The sequence below is a fragment of the Nicotiana tabacum genome, chromosome 12 (genome assembly GCF_000715075.1).
Source record: "Nicotiana tabacum cultivar K326 chromosome 12, ASM71507v2, whole genome shotgun sequence".
NCBI lineage: Eukaryota > Viridiplantae > Streptophyta > Magnoliopsida > Solanales > Solanaceae > Nicotiana > Nicotiana tabacum.
In genome coordinates, this window is record NC_134091.1 from 66,248,974 (window position 1) to 66,269,683 (window position 20,710).

Genomic DNA, 20,710 nt, shown 5'->3' on the forward strand with positions numbered 1-20,710 from the left:
CATCACAGATGCGAAGGAGGCTGGCTAGGGAGAAGGCAGTAGGTGTGGACACCTGGGCGCAGGTGCATACCCGCAGAAGCGGCAAATATCTGTAAAAGTGGAGATTTGGTGAGCCTTGAGGGACCGCAGGTGCGGTGGACTCTCCGCAGAAGTGGACTTGTTGGAGCGAAGGCAAGATCGTAGAAGTGGTCCCGCAGGTGCGCTTGGTCTGGTGCCTAAGTGGAATCCGCAGGTGAGGAAATTTAGCCGCAAGCGGAGTCGCAGATGCGACGGTGAGGCCGCATGTGCGGAATACCTTGGGTGAAATTGTGGAGATCGCTGGTTTTGTTCCATTTTTCATCTTTTGGGTTAGAGAGCTCGATTTTGGGTGACTTTGGAGGGGATTTTCACGTATTGGATCGGGGTAAGCGTTTTTGACTGGGATTTGCTTATTATTCATGAATCCATCATTGTTTTCATCATTTAATAAGTGTTTGAGTTGGATAAATTGGGGATTTTTGTGGAAACTTCCTAAACTATAAATTGAGGATTTGAAGGTCGATTTGAGGTCGGAATTGGATAATTTCAGTATGGTTGGACTCGTTATCGAATGGGTGTTCATATTTTGTAAGTTTGGTCGGGTTCCGAGTTGTGAGCTTGGGGTTGACCTTTTGATTTTCTTTAAAGATTGTAACTTTATTATCCAAAATAGTTTCCTATGGTTTGTATTTGTGGTATTTAGTTATTTTGGCTAGATTCGAGCCGTCCAGAATTGGATATTCACGAAATAGGCTTACTAGTGGGTTGATTTAGCTTGTTTGAGGTAAGTATCTTGCCTAACTTTGTGTGGGAGAACTACCCCTTAGGATTTGGGTTGATTGTGCTATTTGTGTTATGTGAAAGCCGTGTACGCAAGGTGACGAGTGGGTACATGGGCTATATGTGGTAATTGACCGATTTAGGCTATTTAGACTCTTTTCGTAACTTTAATTTAATTGTCATAACATGTTATACCTTTCATTGTTAGCCTACCCTTACATGTGTTACTCTACCCTTACATGTTTTATTTGCCATTGTTAATACTTGTTCCACCTCTTACTTGTTATTTTGCTCTTGTATGCTTTAGTCGTAGTTATTGCCTTCCTTATTGTCTTGTTACTTCTTTAATTGTTGAATTGCTTACTTGAAGTTGTTATTTCATGGAATATCTTCTTGTTGAGTTATTTGTGTTGAAGTTGTAAAAGCCGTTATAACATTGAGGCGAAGTTGTTAATTATTGAGATATCTTTCTTGTTGAGCTATTAACTTTTATTTTGTAATTATTGAGATTCTTGTTCTCATTGTGGTTGAGTTGTGGGCTATATGTTGTGAAAACTTCGGTATTGATGATTCTTGGCAAGGTGTGGCATATGGGCACTTGTGGTGGATGTTATTGTATTGTGATATTGATGCACATGCGGCCGTATAAGGATAGGGGTTAATTATCATGCGGCGGCATAAGGTGAGATTTATGTGCATATTGCAAGTAAGGGAATTACTTAAAGTCACGCGGCGACATAAGGTGGGCTAAAGTGGTGTAGCTATTTCGGAAAAAATATTTTCAAAACTATCTAAATGTAAGGCTCATGCGGCGGTATTAGGAAAGATTGTGATTGTGATTGTGAAATGAGGTTTTGAGGCGCTACCTTGGTTGTGATTCTTGATGTTATCTCTCATTTACCTCACTTCTATTTGTTTGCATTGTTTCTTGATGTTCTTATTATGTGTTCCTTCCTTGTTGCCTTTATTGCTTTAAATTCAGTTGTAGCTTATTGCTGTATTGCTTTATTGCCACTATTTCCTCGTTTTCATTATTAGACTATACTATACTTATTCTATTTTTCTTATTCTAGTAGGTGTCTTGACTTGGCCTCGTTACTACTCTACCGAGGTTAGGCTTGATACTTACTGGGTACCGTTGTGGTGTACTCATACTGTTTTTCTACATATTTTTGTTCAGATCCAGGTACCTCAACATATGCTAGGCATTAGTAAGTGGATCATTCAATTCGGAGACTTCAAGGTATACCTGCCCGGTGTTCGCATGCCTCGTAGTCACATTCTGTCCTTAATTTGCTACTGATTACTCTTTATCTAGACAATGTTGTACTAGAGATTTTACAGTATTTTTCTATAGATCTTATGACTCAGTTCCACCAGATTTTGTGAGTTATTGTCAGCTGCACTATTGAGTTCTATTACGATAGATTTTTTAAATTAATATAAACTAAGTTGTGTGCTTAGTGGTGGTTTTTATTAATAATAAGAACAAAATATAAAAAATTATCAAGAGGTCTCACAAAGTGAAGAAAACTAAAGCGCGAATTTACGTCAATCCTATTACCAAAGCTAAGCATCATACTCAACATTCATAGTACATACTGAGTTAACACGACTTGCATATGAAGAACCAAACGTAACCAAATGTTTGCATTATGCATATCGTCCCAAGAGAGCCCCATATACTGGAATATTACACAAATGATATTGAGCTTGAGCACTGCAAATCCAAGCTGATTAGTTGCTTCAATTGGTGCCTGGGGTTAGAATTCATACAATGTAGAGTCAAAATGACAGTTGGGCCATACGCAAATATGCATATGCACACTATCTATCTCCATGCCACCCTATTGTTCTTGTGACTTTGAATGACCAATTCGTGCTTGTAGAATATAGGACTTGTAGAATATACGCGGGTACTCCTCCAAATGATGCTCAAACAACCCGTAAAATGAGTCCAAATCCCATGTCCCAAGTATACACTTCTGGGTAGAGTGAGTCTCCTGTGTGCTCCAACAATCAATGTTCTTTCATGAACCTTGTTGTCACCTGTTTGTAGATTCTCCAAGAAGCAGAGAATGTTAAGGCAATCATGCATTTTAGTGTTCTTCTCCCCTTCATACCAAAACTGGTACATAATAGCCCAGTTTGGCATATTTGTGTGAGGCTGCCTCGACTGTTTGCTTCTTCTCTTTTTGAGCTGGACTATGCAGTGGTTGCACCTATTGAAAATGAGCATCGAGGATGCTGATACCACCTGAATAGGCTTGACCAAAACATAAAATCCAGCTCTAATCACAGTACCTGCAAAACAACAAACTATGTTAGTATAAAAAATCTTCTTACTGTCCTCCATATGGATTTGAGTAAGAAGTAGAATGTAATCTCCTTCTCGAGTTGGCTTCCCATACTCAAACCTTCCCTTCACTATAGGAATCATCCATATCATTCTTCTATTCTCCCAGATCATCATCATGTAGAGTTTGGCATGGTTGTTCGTAGTATAAAAAGCCCTCCTACTCTCCTCCAGCAGGATTTGAGTAGAAATTGAAGTGTGTTCTCCAAAGCCTGTGTCCATCACCTTATCTCGAGTACACTTCATCCTCCTTCCCCTTACTATAATGTTTAGCCCCTTCATCTTCTTTCTTGCATTCTCCATAATCATCTAGAGTTTGGCTTATCTGTTATTACCCTAATGTAGGGTATTTGGAGTTTGTCACTGTTCAAAATCTTCTTTCCTTGAGTATCTAATTCCTTAAATGAATTCACTTGAATCCTGCCATGTTGTTCTATAGCCTGATTGGCATGGTGATTTGCAAGTTTATTCCCCTCTCTCATCACATGTACTACTTGGAAAACCCCTCCAGCCAGTAATCTTTTGATCTCCTCCACCTGATTGACAATGCTCCATGGTGGTTCCCAAACCTCCTCCAGTACATTCCCCATGAATAATGAGTCAGTATCAATCAAACATGGAGGGAACTGGACATTAAATATGTACCTTAGTGCCTCCAAAATTGCCTTAGCTTCTGCTATGTTATTGGTTACATATTCAAGTTCATCTGCCTGGGCATAAATTAGGTCACCATCACCATCCCTAATACAGAATGCATGAAGCTCCCCAATTATCCCCTCTACATGCACCATCAGTATTACATTTGATCCACCCCACCGGAGGGAGTTGCCACAACACTTTTGTATACTTCAACTTAGGGACATGTTTCATTAGTTTGTCATGCAAATTCGGCCAGTTGGTTATGACTCCTGAAAAAACTTGGTCTTCTCACCTTTACCAACATATATATATCCTTTGAGATTAGGTACATCAACCTATTGATAGATGTGATCTTCCCATGCATGCCTGAATTTCTTCTCTTCCAAAGATGACATGCAATTAGGCACGGAATGGCATGATACACAGCTTTCAAACTTGTATTAACTGGCCTTCTCCACCATTCATTAATAACTTGTACTAGCTATTTTCCTTCTATGTTGATCCATGCAGGTGAAGAGAAGTATTTCCAAAGAAATCTGGCTACTGGAGACTTGAAAAACACATAGGGAAGTGTTTTGGAAATCTACAACACCAACATTTGGAGGTTCTAAAATAGCCTAGCCTTAAGAAGAAATCAACTAGAGGCAATTTAGCTTTCCACAATCTCCACATAAAGAAGGAAACCTTGAATGGAAACCCTTTCACCCAAAAGAACTTATATAACTTGCTTTCTTACCTTCTTCTCCTTACATATTGCTAAGCAGATATTTTTGTGAATTGTCCTTTAGTTTCAAGCTTCCACCATGGCCTATCATTTAAATCACATGATGGTGGTGTCTCAGCTATCTCACTTGGCAGTAGCTCCCTTAGCGGCACAACATTCCATTCTCCTTTTTCCACAACCTCATCTACATGCACTATAAACTTATCACACCAATGGTATGGCCAGAAGCATGATAAAGAGCTCCAAGACTAGACCAGTTGTCGTACCAAAAGTGAGCATTACCCCTTTTTAGTTGCCACCATATTTGATGCTCAACTTTATCTCTCATTTGAAGTATCTTCTTCCAAACTTGAGATCTACCTCTCCAAATTACCAACACTTCATTCATCTTCTTGCAGTACTTATTCCTCATGAATGTAGACCACAATGTATACTTAGTTCTATATTTTCACCAGAGCTTTGCAAAAAGTTCTTTGCAAACATCATGTAGGGATCTAAAACCAAGTCCACCCTCATCTTTAGGTAAGCACAAAGAGTCCCAAGCAGCCCAATGTCTTGCCCTACCATTTCAGAGTTATCCAGTAGAACCTAGCAAACATCGTATGTAGCTGATTAATGATATTTAAGGGGGGATTCACCGCTGACAGGAGGTAGATTGGCATGCTCTCAAGCACATGTAAGATTAAAACAGCCCTACCTCCAATAGATAGCAGCTTTCCTTTCCACGATTGTAATCTCTCCTGTACTTTAAATATGATGCACTTATAAAAATTCTTCTGTCTCCTACTGTAAAATATTTGACAGCCCAGGTATGTAAAGGGAAATTGCTTTCTTTGGAATTCAGTAGTTAGATGCACTGTATTGGCTTCTTCTTCGGGAACATTTTCATGCATATAAAAAGCTAACTTCACCTTGTTAACTTTCTAACCTAAAGCTGCTTCATATTCCTCTAGTACATTCATGATCAATTGGATTGCGCCACAGTGAGAAGAACTGAAAATGATAATGTCATCAGCATATGAGAGGTAATTGATATTCTGACTCCATTTTGGCATTCCAAACCCTATGAAATTAGGGTTGTCAAAGAAAGCATCTAAATCACTACCAAGTACCTCTGCTACCAATAGAAATAATGTAGGAAACAATGGATCTCCTTGCTTTACACCCTTTGACTATTTGAAGAAACCATTTAGCTGGCCATTTAGCAGTACTGAATACCGATTGTTTGAAACTAATTTGAATACATATCAATGAATATTTACGCAAAACCCATCTGCCTCAACACTTTTGTCAAAAACAACCATGAAACCCGATCATATGCTTTGGCCATATCTAGTTTTATCACCACATTGGATGGCTTGCCTCTCTTCCTTATGTCAGTAATAATTTCCTGTGTTAATAAGATGTTCTCCACAATACTCCTTCCTTTTACAAAACCTACTTTATTTGGATAAATAAGAGTAGGTAACAAGTCCACCAATCTCTCATGAATCACCCTAGAGATGATCTTGTTTGAGAAAATGCTCAAACTAATTTGTCTCATATCTGAGAAGGTTGTAACATTCTTCTTCTTAGGCAACAACACAAGATTTGTGTGTTTAATGAATTTAGGTAGCTCAGAACCACAAAAGAATGCCCTAACCATATTTAAAACATCATCACCAATAATATCATAGCTAGCTTGATAGAACTTTCTAGTGAATCCATCAGCACCACTGGCACTATCCCCATTCAAGCAAAAAACTACAAGCTTGACTTCCTCCAATGTTGGTCCTGCCAACAGTCTAGAATTTGTTCATCAGTGACCATCTTGGGAACAGGGTTCACTATGTCAAAATCTGTTGGAATCCTCTTCTCAGTGAATTGAGCTTGAAAGAAATCCACTGCCTCCTTAGTCATCTCTTCCTGTGACTCAATCCAATAACCATTATTATAAAGAATTTTGGACTCTTGCAGCCTCTTCCTCTTTCCTTTGAGATGAGCATGAAAGAATTTAGTGTTCCTATCTCCATCTTTGAACCACTGCATTCCTACTTTTTGCCTCCAAAATTCCTCTTCTAAGTGGTAGTACCTGGTAAGATCAGCTTCCACCTTATGCAATTTGGCTCTATTTTGAGTTGTTAAATGAAGCTCAAACTCAATCTCGTGAACTTTAATCACATCCTCTAAGGCAGCAATCTATTTGAAAATATCACCAAATATTTCTTTGCTCCAAGCTGCCAATGTTATCTTCACGTTCTTCATCTTATTTTGAAACACTATGAATGGACTACCCATATAATCTTACTGCCAATTCTCCTTAACTACCTTTAATAAAGAATCATGCTTTGTCCAGAAGTTAAGAAACTTGAATGATTTTCTAACTTGTACAGTATTAACATTGTAGGATAATAAGAGAGGAGCATGGTCTGATCCATACTTGATCAAATGCTCAACCTCCAGTGCTGGGAATAAATCTTGGAACTGTTGATTAGCCAGAAACCTGTCTAGCCTCTTGCATATGCAGTCAATATCTGACCTCCCATTCCACCATGTATAAAGACTCCCTTTGAATCCAAGATCATACAATGTACATATGTCTACACAATGAGCAAAGTCCACAACTTCACTCAAGTATACTGGAAGGCCACCGTACTTTTCTTCCTCCTATAAAAAAATATTGAAATCACCTCCTACAAGCCAAGGAGATTCCATGTCTGAAGCTAAATGATACATAGAATTCCAGAGTTCAATTCTCTCCACTGCATCACATTTAGCATATACAAGTGTAATAAATAATTGCTTCCCTAGACTTCTATGAAACAACTTTAGAGTTAGTTGTTGTTCCATATTGTCACGCCCCAAATGTGGAGAGGCATAGCCGGCACCCGGTGCCATACTCGGCCCGAGCGTACCACTCTGTAACTATAAAGTCTGGAGGGGTAGCCCTCAACTTTTGCCAGCGAGTCCTACCTATAAGCTAACAATACTAGTTAATGCCGATGAGGCCATATTCTGAATTATCTAAAAATGACGTCTACAAATAACAATACCAAACTGGACATCTACATAGTGCTAGCAAGGCCACAATACTGATATATAAAATGTACATGACTCGTCTACAAGCCTCTAGACATAACTGAATTGTATCATGGTTGGGACAGGGCCTCGACCTAACCATCAAACCTGTATGTATATATAAAATGGACTCCAAGGTCTAAACCTGGTAATTCCAAGGGAATAGAGCTTACCAACCAAGCTGATGTTTGGCTCTGTTTATTGGGAAGGTCTATCTAGCTGTCTATCAGGACCTGCAGGCATGAAATGTAGTGTCCCTGGTAAAAGGGATGTCGATACGAAATAATGTACCGAGTATGTAAGGCAATAGAATAACTGAAAGTTTAGACTCAACTGATAATATAATAATTGAAAGTAATTGGGTGTCAAAGATAATTTGAAGATATGCTTACCTACTGATACTGACTTAACTCTCTCAATATAGTAAGGCTCGGTATGTGTAACTGCTCTACCATAGTAGGCTCGTTCATAGGTGCTCGGCCATACTAGGCTCGCTCATAGGTGCTCGGCCATACTAGGCTCGCTCATAGGTGCTCGGCCATACTAGGCTCCATATCTCGGCCATTCTGGGCTCGCTCATAGGTGCTCGGCCACAGTAGGCTCTGTATATAACTTAGCATCTAATCAGAGGTTGCCCAATAGGGGCCTGCCCACCCATTATAACTTGATGGTGGTGAAAATACTATAGTACTGCCCAATAGGGGCCTGCCCACCGATTATAGCTTGATATATATATATATATATATATATATATATATATATATATATATATATATATATATATATATATATATATATATATATATATATATATATATATATATATATATATATATATATATATATATATATATATATATATATATATATATATATATATATATATATATATATAAACTGAATATAAAGTCCCGATAATGGAGTATATGATAACTTATGAGACTAAGGTAATGTACATAAATAAGGAATACGAACTTCTCATTATGTCTCGTTATCAAACACATGTAGTTACGTTATCATGACAAAATGAAGGAAAGGTTTAGCCTTAACATACCTTAACCCCAACTCAACTCAATCTATCATAGCATAAGGAGATTCGAAATCTGTGCTGAGTAAAGGCTAAGTCTGTAACTTAAACTAGTAGTTCTTTTACATAAATTCGGCAGCATATCCCCTGTAATAAGGACCTCCTCCAATACCATATACCAACAAAAACAACCAGAGCAATCAAGAAACAAATAAGTATCAATAACAAGACACCATATAACAACAACAAGTCACAACTACTTCACGACGAGCGGCAAGTTCCGATTTGAACTCGTATACCCCATATCACCCCTTATAGACTTCTTACTTTAATTTAACAGTATCATTAACTTGATAATGAAGTCATTCATCAATTATTCCAGCCTTATACCATATATTTGTAACAAAAAAAATAATCCACAACTCCAACTATCATCAATTAGCAACTTTATTCACCAGTTGATGTGTAGTCCATCCATTTAACTTAATCAACATCAAGATTACCTTATGCACATAAAAGAACACAATATACTTACCTCCTACAATATCTCAAGTCTAAATCCAATCTCAAGTTTCATATGTTTCTTTCATAAATTCACTTGATAAACATAAAGACATGCATAACAACAGAAACCATATCATAATCAAGTTATTTTCCCCAATTTTCAGCCATAACAACATGCAAAATAACAGAAGATATATCATAATAAAGTTATTTTCCCCATTTTTCATCCATAACAACATATATATATATAGCCTTAAAATAACCCAACAAAAGATAACAACATCTCTTCCCCTTTCAAGTGCTATCTTGTAATCTTTCACTCCAACACAACAACCAACATGTAATTAACCTTAAAACCCATCAAAAGGATGTTAAACATACCTTAGGAAGTATATAAAATTCGAACCCTAAGATTAACTTAGCTCACCATCATCCTTATTCACATCACAACATCATAGAGAGGTTATTCTTCACCCTTGGCTAACTTTGATGTTGATTATTGTGTATTTTTTTGGAATTTGTTTGGAGACTTTGGGGACCTGTTTGGGACGGTTTGGAGAGTGTGAGGATGGAAGTAGGTCGAAAAATGAGCAAAGCTCATCCCAAAAATGAGATAAAAATAGGTGAAGGTCGGCCACCGACCAAGTGGATCCCATAAGGGCTGCCTGTGCGGTCTCGCGAAAATTCAAATATCTCTCTATTCCAATGTCGTATGGATAAACGGTTTAATGAGTTGGAAATTAGACTCATATATATTCAATTTTGTAGGTGTATCATCCTGTAATTTCAAGTATATTGGGAGAAAAGATCAGATACATTTGACCTAATTTTCAGCACATTATGAATGTAACTTGTGATGACCTTTGCCAACTTTTGTTCCACAACTCGCTTGACTTCAAAACATAACGACGACTATCATATGAATAAAATAACTCATAAAATAACCTCCTTATCATGTTAAGCACTATAGTCTCACCCCAAAGGTACATGTTATAACACTCCCAACTTGTCGACTTTCGACGAAACTTATTTTCTTCAATTCGTTTAGCTTATAAGCCTTCCAACCCTTGTCATCCATGATCTTAAATATTTGTAACCTCTAAGGTAATATGGCTAACATACTTTACGTACTTTCAAAGATGATCTCATTTCTGAGCTTACATCAATTGACTTACGACGTACTCTCACATACGAAAACATGGGGTCTAACATCATTGTCTCCTTTGGAACATTCGTCCTCGAATGTTGACTGATGCGCATAACAGTCTCATAACCTATAGCTTTTTTGAATACTATAATATTGTCCTTTCCATCTCGGCTTCTATTCTGTGACTAAATCCAAAGGCTAGGGCATTCCCTCTTTAGGCTTTTTTCTCACACCACGACTTGTGGTCGGAATTCTTCCAATCTAGTAATTGTTGCTACCTTCTGTCATGCAGCATGTACGACTTTGTCCTTGTATGTGCACCAATACAACTCTTCTCTCCTTTTTCCTCCAGCTATTAGCCAATTTTTAGGTCTCACTTTGGGAACATATACAGAACTATGACAAGCTGTCCCTCTTGGCATCTATAGGTGTACTGAAGTTCTTTGCTCGGTACTTTGTCGAACTTACGACTATTGCTATATCTTATTTCATAGCCTCGGTTATCTATTCTTATGACTTTACTACATCTAGGTAGGTTATAATATACCATAACACTTACTTCGATTTATTATTACCAAGGTTTGCTACCCAACTCCAGGTTACTCTCTCACTGTTTATCCTATATGTGTAAATCTACGTCCTTTAATGCTTCCTTATTACTGTTCATCTAAACAATGACATCATAATCTCCTCTCATACTTTGGAACTTTTTTCCATCTATTATTGATTCACCTTAATGTTGATCTATAATCTAGCACTGATAACTAGAAACCTCTTATGTAATACACTGTCACTAGGGCTCACGTCTTATCGAGGAACATCTGAAGTGATTTGCCTGATCCACCTAGGGACGATATTATACTTCAATAACCATATTTCATGGCATCCCGACATGGTTCATCTTATGGGGCGTATTCTAATCCCGTGCAATTCATCAAATCCTTTTTCTTTGAATCATTGCCCAATCAAAGGCCTAAACATTATCCTCTTATCTATCACAATTACACCGTTATTCAATTACCAGGGCATCATTTCATCTCTTCTAAATGCTCCTAGTCTTAGTCTCTTTCGAGTTCGTTCAGGCTATACTGAGCTTTCTATAACTTACGGAAACCATCAACTCTCTTGTTTTGATGGACTTAATCTCGACACCTTACCTATCATCGTCACGTTCACACTCACTGTTTCTTATTCTTACTCTTGTCTACCTAAAACCTTGTCGATCAACCATACTTTAGCTTGCGACCTACAAATATCTATTTAAACTACTCGCCACCTTCCTTTAACTTACTAGCACCATAGATTTCCTTATGTTGTACTGGAACCTTAAGCGAAATATCACATCGTCTTTAACTCTTCTTTACTCTCTTAACTAGACCTATCGGTACCTAGAAACCATAAGGTGGAAGATATGCTATTGACGACACCACTATCATTTCTGGATATTGAATCACGGTGCTTCTAGCCCTCTATCTGAAGTCTGGACTATTCACAATCTTCTTCACTTGAGTATCTTGTACCTTCTTTACCTTTACCTTTCTTACCTTTAAATCTTGCATTGTATCTTTTGTCACTTTCATAACGTCCCTTCCACATAGGTGGAATTCAGGTCCACACCTTAAAGTTTTACTATAATACTTGCACCTCAAGTGCATACACAATCCGACGGGAGCTTCATACTGACTTCTTATGAGGGTGGTACTCTTCTAACTGGCTTTATCATAGAGCTGTTATAGAATATGGTCGTTGTACTATCTCTCTTGTACCTTTACTATTAATGGTGATTCTACAATGTTCTGAGTCATGATTTCAATAATCATATGGATCTAATAATCGAATTCCTGATTTACTTAGCTATTGTAACTCTCGAGCTTCCTCTTCCCTCTTAGACTTTATGTAGGCTTAAGCTATTTTCCAATATGTGGCTCAGGGTATTAGAGATTATATTAGCCTTTTGTGGACGCTATGTAACATCTATGTTATAGTCTTCTAACAATTCAAGCCTTTGTTTGTGAGGTGGACTCAATTCTTTCTTTTAACTTATACCGTAGTCTCCTATAACTGTAAGAATGTCATTATATATGTCGCATGGATAATACTCTGAAATCATAGGTTTGATCATAACGTAACTAACTCTGGGTCATATATCGATTAATTCCTTTCGTGCTTTCTCAACTGTCTTTAAACGTAAGCAATTAATTTTCCTGGTCGTTCTGCCACTTGTTGCATGAATACTTGGCTTATCTTAGTGCCACACATACTAGAATTTCGTGTAACTTGTATGATCTCTTCCCATTCATTAGTCACGATAGGTGCCCCTTTCTTATGGTGTGCATACAATGTTGTAGTGATACTGTTGTTACATGACCATTTCTCCTTCAAGTTACTATGCTTAGTTTAAAGCCTTCTTCCTTATTCCTCAGCTAGTCTTTAATTGTAGTACTTAGGGAAGACCCTCTGACTCTTGTAAAGCTGCAAGCATATTACATCATATAAACGACGAAATGTTTTATCTTCTTACTCGCCTAACTGCAAGCATATTACATCGTATAAACGACGAAATGTTTTATCTTCTTACTCGCCTATAATTATCCTTAGTTACTTACCTCTGCGCCCCTGTGCTTGTAGGCTTGCTTCTAAACTAAAATTTGACTGTCTCCCCAATGGCTCTCTCTTTTATTTCTGTAACACTTATACGGTACCTTTAACTACCCCAGCTCCTATCTGAATATTTCTCAAGGATTACAATATCATATCTACGAGATTGAATTCCCTATGCTGGTGTTCACTATATTTATCTTTCACGGTCTGCTGGTTTATTTGTATCCTCTTGTCCAGCCATAACTAGGCTCTTCCTGAATCAACTACTAACTACTCGTTGGTCCATTCTCATATGTATATTCTGTGTATTCTCTCTTAGGTTATTTATTTTGTCTTAACTTACCCCTCTCACTGACTCCTTATGTATCACGTGTCCATTCATACTTATTTATCAATAACATACTGGCCGGGAACCCTTACTGCCTCTCCCCGACATCGTGCTTGCATAATATTCTGGAGTCGTAACATATCTGTAGGATCTGAATTAATGCAATCTCATTCCTTTCTCCTTTTTACCGCATTCTTCCTTTACTATTCCATAGTAACATGAACCACTTAACTCCAACTTAATACCATATCACACAATCTTCCCCCCTTTAGGGGAGTACTAACATTTAATGCAATGAAGATTTACCTATAAATACTTTACTTCTTCATCTTAGTCGTCTTTTCATGTCTTCAATGACTCTTACTGGCCTTGTGATAAGCCTTATGTACCATGGATAACTGAATTTCTTATGCGCGAGGGTGACACCTAGTGTAATTGGCACACTTAGTCCCTTAAGTTTAACTCTGCTCACACTACTTTCTTTAGGAAAGCGTCTTCCTGAATGACCTTCTATTGTTCATTCTATTATTGTCGGAATGCGATCTCTAAAATTCTCTTGATGTCGACTATTATTAAATCTTCTAATCCCTAATTCATATTCAATTTATCTTGTTCACTAGCCCATGCTGATTTTTATTACTCTAGGGGGTCTAACTTAGCCTTCTGGTAAACACGTTGGAGTCACCAACTCATTTTTCGAAGTGAGGATATAACTTTATGGCTTATACTCTTTTATAGTCTTAAGGCCTATCTACTTTTATCTTTTCTTTTACTTGTTTATAGACTCTGTTATCTTGCCATATTTTGATTTACCGTTATTAGACATTTATCATATCTTACTCATAATGCTTCATTTACTCTCTTCTTATTCTCCCGCTAATATCTCTATCTATTACCTTATTATGAAAACTTCAAGAAAACATTCTTTCGCTTTTAGCTCCCCTTGCACCATCTCACTGACTCTTCGGGTCGCCTAACATTCTCGTTTTACTAGGGGCGGAAGTCATACAAAGGTAAATATTCACCCCTTCTAGGATTCCAGTGCCTATCTTCTAAACTTTCTGAATATTCTAGTATTCATATATGACTGGACTATTCTAGAGTGCACCATCTAGGTCTCTCACAAGGAGAAATATTACCACGTTTGCAATATCCTTAGGAAATGTTAGCTAACGGTAACAATCTATCCACCATTTTGGGTTACTCTAACCCCAGTTGAATTTTGATATCCCATCCTCCTCTTAAACTATATATGTTAGCTCCTATAGGGCATAACTGGGATGGGTTTGGTCAATTGTATATATCTCTGTTACTATTGAAAGTCAGTCAGAATGCTTATATTTCTCTTTGCCTGAATTGTAAGTACTGATAAATTTCACTAATTGGGTACCTCGTACCCTTCTTCACCTTACTTCTTTTACTTGTTGAAACTTATATCTACCTTCTGATTCTCTTATTGCTTTTTACCATATGGGTGGATTAGCTATTCATGCCTTAGAGATCCTTATCAAGAAGCTTACACGTCTTAGTACACACATGATCTGCTGAAAACCTCACATTTACTCATCATAAGCATGATGCAAAATCGAGTTCCTCTGACTCAACTCTTCAATAGCCACATTAAATCTCTTACCAACTATCTTTATGGATGTATGTATCATTGTATTATGAATAAAATAGAATTTAGGAGTTTTAATTCTTATAATTGAGTTCTACCGCATGATCTAGAGTAAGAAGAATGAGTGATAGTCCTAAATGGCCTGTAGCCTCCTGCTTATTAGTGTGGTGCACAACATACCCATAAATAAGACTCTACTAGACATGACTTGTAGACTCCTAGGACAGAACTTCTCTGATACCACTTTGTAGAATCGAGGTCTAGACCTTGGAGTCCATTTTATATATAAAAGTTTGATGGGTAGGTCGAGGCCATATCCCAATTATGATACAATTCAGTTATCTCTAGAGGCTTGTAGACGAGTTCTATATATTTTGTATATCAGTAGATGTGCATGGCGGCCTTGTCAGTCAGCACAGTTATATATATGAGCTTTTGGATATGTTTACACTCAGATAAGAGTGATATTATTTTTAGATGATTCGGAATATGGCCCCATCGACCTCGATTGGTATTATCAGCTTGCAGATAGGCCTTATCGGCCTAAGTTGAGGGATACCCCTCCACAGTTACATAGTGGTACGCTCACGCCGAGTATGGCACCGGGTGTCGGTTATGCCTCCCCAAGTTTGGGGTGTGACACATATCCATAACAATGTCTACATCAATATCTTCCTCAACAAAATCCCATATCTTGCCATTCATGTTTGCATAAGCAAAATAAATCTCTAGCTTTCTTCTATACTCTTCAAGCTTGTTAATATCTTTCCAAGGCTCCATCAATCCAATCAAATAGAAGTTGTACTTTCTATGAAGATTAAGTAACCTATTGAAAGCTTTTTGGGTGTTTATCGATCTCACATTCAAAATTAAAGCATTATCTGTAGGATTATTAATCGAGATCCCACTTCTCTTTGGTTGCACCCTTACAGGTACTGTCCTTTCCTTTTGTTTCCTTGCATGTTTCCCACTTGATATTTTAGTGTCAACACTCCTGGGTGATATACATCCATCACTGGCTACCTGTTGAAGGTTGGCCGTCATTGATTCTTCCTCAATATTTTCACCTAGGTCTTCATGTTCACCCTTGCCATCATCCACCACTTGCAGAGCCAAAAGATTTAGTTCATGATTTTTGGCTATCATTCCCAACTCCTTTTGGTCCCTATTATTAATGAGAATTCCCTTAGCTAATATTCAACTTGTAACACTAAAAGTTTTTCCAGCCAGAATTCCAAGATCATCAACTGCATTAGTCACAAATTGAATAGCGTTGTTACTTTGCCCATTTTAATGAATACTAGGCATTGTGGTGAGGCCAATTTGATCATGTGACTGTCTAGTAGTCTCCTACACCAGCATAGAACTCTGCTCAGTACCTTCCAATTCCTCCTGGATCGCCTTGAATTAAAGCTCATAAACATCTCCCAAGCTAGGGTTTACTGTAGCTGACCCTACAAAAATTACTGTTCCATTGAGTTTTGCCCTATTTCCTTCAGTTGTTTGATGTTTTGACCCCACTGTATCCTTTAATACCTCAACATTATCATCTCCAGCCTGATCACCACCAGATAACTCCACCGGGTCACCTCCAACACTAGCCAAACATTGAACAGTGCCCTTAGGGTTTACTGTTCAATTGGTTGTCTGCTTAGCTGAAGCTTCAACTACTTGATCACCTTGTTTATTTCCTTCTTTATTTGTTACTTGATCATCTCCAAGTGATACCTTTTCTTGTCGCTTCGTAGAGCCTTGGCTGGTTTGAACCCTAGTTTGTGGAGCCCTAGGGTTTACTATAGCACTAGGGCACAAATTATCTTCCAGTTCCTCCTGTATGCTGCCCTTTTCCTCCTTGTTTCTAGAACTAGTTGGACCGTCCATCTTCTCTACTTCATCACTCAATAGGACTTCACCAGAATTAGCTTCATTAATAACACCATTATCTTCAGAATCCTCACATGATTGCGATGGGATATCATGGCATGAGTGATTAGTTGTGACATTAAGTTCCCTCAGCTCTTCCTTGCTTGTGCCAAACCTCCTGTGCACCCATTCTATTGTTGACTCTTTCTTACTTGCCTTCTCAATCCCAGTTACATTATGATTAGTTGAATTTTCCCTGACCGCAATTATAGTCCCATTCTTCTTAGGAGTAGTCTTCCCAGTAGATATAGGATTAGGATTTGTTGCCTTCTTTACCTCATTCTTTTCCCTACTCAATACTTTCTCCACATCTTCTTTCTTTATTTGTTTCTCCTTTTCAATGTCACCGTTCTACAGAAATGCAAACTTATTTCTAGTTTGCAATGGCTCATTTGATTGTTGTTGATTTCCTGTAGCATCTTATGTCCCTTTCCCATTTGTTTCCTTCTTCTCCTGTATTGTCTCAGCAGAAATATTCCCATCGTTATCAATAATATAGCCTCTACTATCCCGTTGATACTTATTTTTCCTTCTTTGCATTCATTCATTCTTGGCAGTATTTGAAGTTGGCTTTCCCAGCATGTTACCACTTGTCAGTACCTTCGTAGAAGCTGCAGATGTCCCTACCACATCACTTTGTATTGTGATGGTCTTCTCCTTCTTCATAAAATTTGTTGTGCAGTTCTGAGTGAATAATCCAGCATTCACTCTCATTGTCCTTGTTTCTTATAAGTTTTACACTATTTAGGCATATAGTCGTACTTTATCTTAATACATTTTGACTCCTCTGGGCCAGTTTCATCCTCCTCCTCAATAATCTTGATTCTTTGAGGCAAAGTAGCTAACAAATTCACTTCAACTTTCACCTTAGCAGAACTAGGTTGTGTACCATTTTGAGTTGCTAAATCTACATGTAATGTCCTACCAACTGCATTGGCTAGTGAAAATACAAATTCCATACCAAAAACATTAGGAGGTAAGTAAAGAAAAGTTATCCAAGCAATGGCAATTGGCGTTTCCTCCTCCGGTTTCCATCATGGACTCCACTTTGTTCATCTTATCTGCCACATATCACCTTGAACCTTCAAATAAAAGGATGGCTTTTATAACAAGTGAATATAATCCTCCATTAACAATAATTTAATAAGAACATAGGTGTCCACAATCAAACCTATCGCAAATGGGCCTTTTAACTCACACTGTATGGGGATCACCTTCCTCAACTCTTGAATCATAGGTTTTCCATAAGAAAACTTACCCAGAACTGCTAAGTGTAATCCCTGCTGCACAATCAATTGTTTAACTTCAGTCTTCTTCCCTCGCATCATTGGTTCTCCATGTAAATATTCAACTAGTTTTAGGTTTGCGTTGGTTACTTGCATGGGAGAATTTAATGCTTGGGGTTTTAGAAGTTTTACGTAGTTTAATATTAAAATAGGGTTGGTTGGTGTTTGGAGAGACTGTATGGCGGTGAGAGATGACTGACCAACCTCCATAAGAGGCTGGCCAATGGCCGGCATGGCCATGGGAGAAGCAACGAGCAGTGAAGCCTCAATATAGCCCGAAATCACCAGAGCTAGGTCAAGCGGCTACTGATTAACTAAAACTATTACGATAGTTTAGATAGTTTAAATTTGAAATTTTATTATTATGTCCGCTATTTCTTTATGCATGTTAGGCTTACCTAGTCTTAATGACTAGATGCCATCATGACATCCTCCGATGGAAAATGTGGGGTCTTGACAGCCCAGAATTAAAAAAAGTCTCAGGTTTCATATCTCAATACCAAGAATAACTCAACAATCACAAACAATTATAACATATCAAATCTGTTACGGCGCGCAACCTGATCCCACCATATCATCATATGTTTATATCATAATCTGTCCTTATTCCTTCATATCATTTCAATACCTTTCAATTCCGTTGCGGCGTGCAAATCGCTTCCCAAACAATTTCAAATGATCAACATAAACAATTCAACAATAGTATTTGCAAAATATCAACATAAAGAAGGTGAATATACAACACAGTAAAGAACCACAAAATAATCGGAGAATATCCAACATCTTGAAATTTTAAACTTTTCTAATTCATCAGTACAGAACAGTTTAAACAACTCACATAAGGGGAACAACATTATAGAGTGCACCAAATAATGTAAGAACAATAAAAGAAGGTAAAACATATGACAATTAAAATATATAATTAAGGCAAGTAGAAATATGTAGCAAATAAGAAAAAATCATGTGAGGAATGAATAAATTAAAGCAAGCAACAATTTGATGACAAGTAACAATTATACCATAGAAGTCAAGTAAAGACATGGAACAATTAAAGCATATAACCAGTGATATCACGGAATAAACGGAAACATGGAAATAAATATCCCAAACCCCGCATGCTAAGTCTCATGACATCGTATATACACTCGTCACCTCGCATATACGCCATTTTCCCAATTAATTCACATAACAATTAATTCAACAAGTTCTATTTTCCTCAAGACAAGGTTAAACACAACACTTACCTCACTTCGCGAACAAAGCAATCAATCAACCGCGGCCTTTCCTTTTGAACAAGCCTCCAAACCAACAAAATCTAGTAAATTATCGATTAACCGATTCAAAATAAGATTTAGAAACACCTATTAATGAAAGAGGTTCAATTTTGATCATTTTTAGAAAAAAATCAACCTCGGGCTCGCTTGGTCAAAACCCGAGTTTCGGACCAAAACCCAACACCCATTCACCGCTGATCCAGGTTATATAATTTATATCGAAGTCCGACCTCAATTTGAGGTCTAAATTCCAATTTTATAAAATCTCTAATTTTTACCCAAATCCCTAATTTCTATCATGGAAATCCTAAATTTGGTGTTGAAATCTTATGCAAAGTAATGGGGAATTAAAAGAAAGTGGATTGGAGTTTCTTACCAATGATTTTGGGAAGAATAAATCCTTGCAAAATCGCCTCTAGAGTGTATAGGATCGAGAAATAGTGTAAAATGAGCTAAGTCCCGATTTTTTCCTCTTTTACCCAGCTGCAGATATCGCAATTTCAATGTCTTGTTCGAAAATGCGAAACAAAGGTCGCAAAACCGAATCTTGTATCAGAAGCCCAGATGTCGCAATTGCAACAAAAATATCGCAAATACAAAATTCACCCTTCGCAAATGCGGCTAAATTCTTCGCAAATGCAAAGATGTCCTATTTTGCTAGGCGTCGCAAATGCGACCAAAGTGCTCGCAAAAGCGGCCATAGCATGTTCGCAAATGCGAACCATTTTCTCGCAAATGCAAGGTTACCCAATCCCATGCCCTGCTCGCAAATGCAAACTTTTGTCCGCAAAAGCGAGGCTCGCAATTGTGAATTAGACCTCGCAATTGCGAGATCTGCATCAAACACCAGAAGCAATACTGCATCAATAGTCCTCAAATTTTCCGAACTCATTTGAAACGCCTCTGAAACTCACCTGATCCCCTCGGGCTCCAAACCAAACATGCACACAAGTGTAATAACATCATACGAACTAGCTCGTGTGATCAAATTATCCAAATAACATCTAAAACTACAAATCGAACATCAAAATGAATGAAATTTCAAAGGGAAACTCAAAAACAACTAGAATCATAATTAAATGTCCGAATCATATCAAACCAATTCCGAATTGCACCAAATTTTGCATTCAAGTTTCAAATAACAAAACAGGCATATTCCAAGTCCCAAAATCAAAATTCGATCCCGATAGCCAAGAAGTCAACCTACGGTCAAACATAGAAAATTTCCAAAATTTTAAATTATTAGCTTACGGCAAAATTAATCAAATCACCCTAGGGAGCTCCGATTTCTATTCCAAGCATATGCCTAAGTCCACAATTACGATACGGACCTACCAGAATCGTCAAAATACTGATTTGGGGTCAATTTCACAAAATATTAACCGTAGTCAACTCAAGTTGCTTTTAAAGCCAAAAATCACCTTTTCT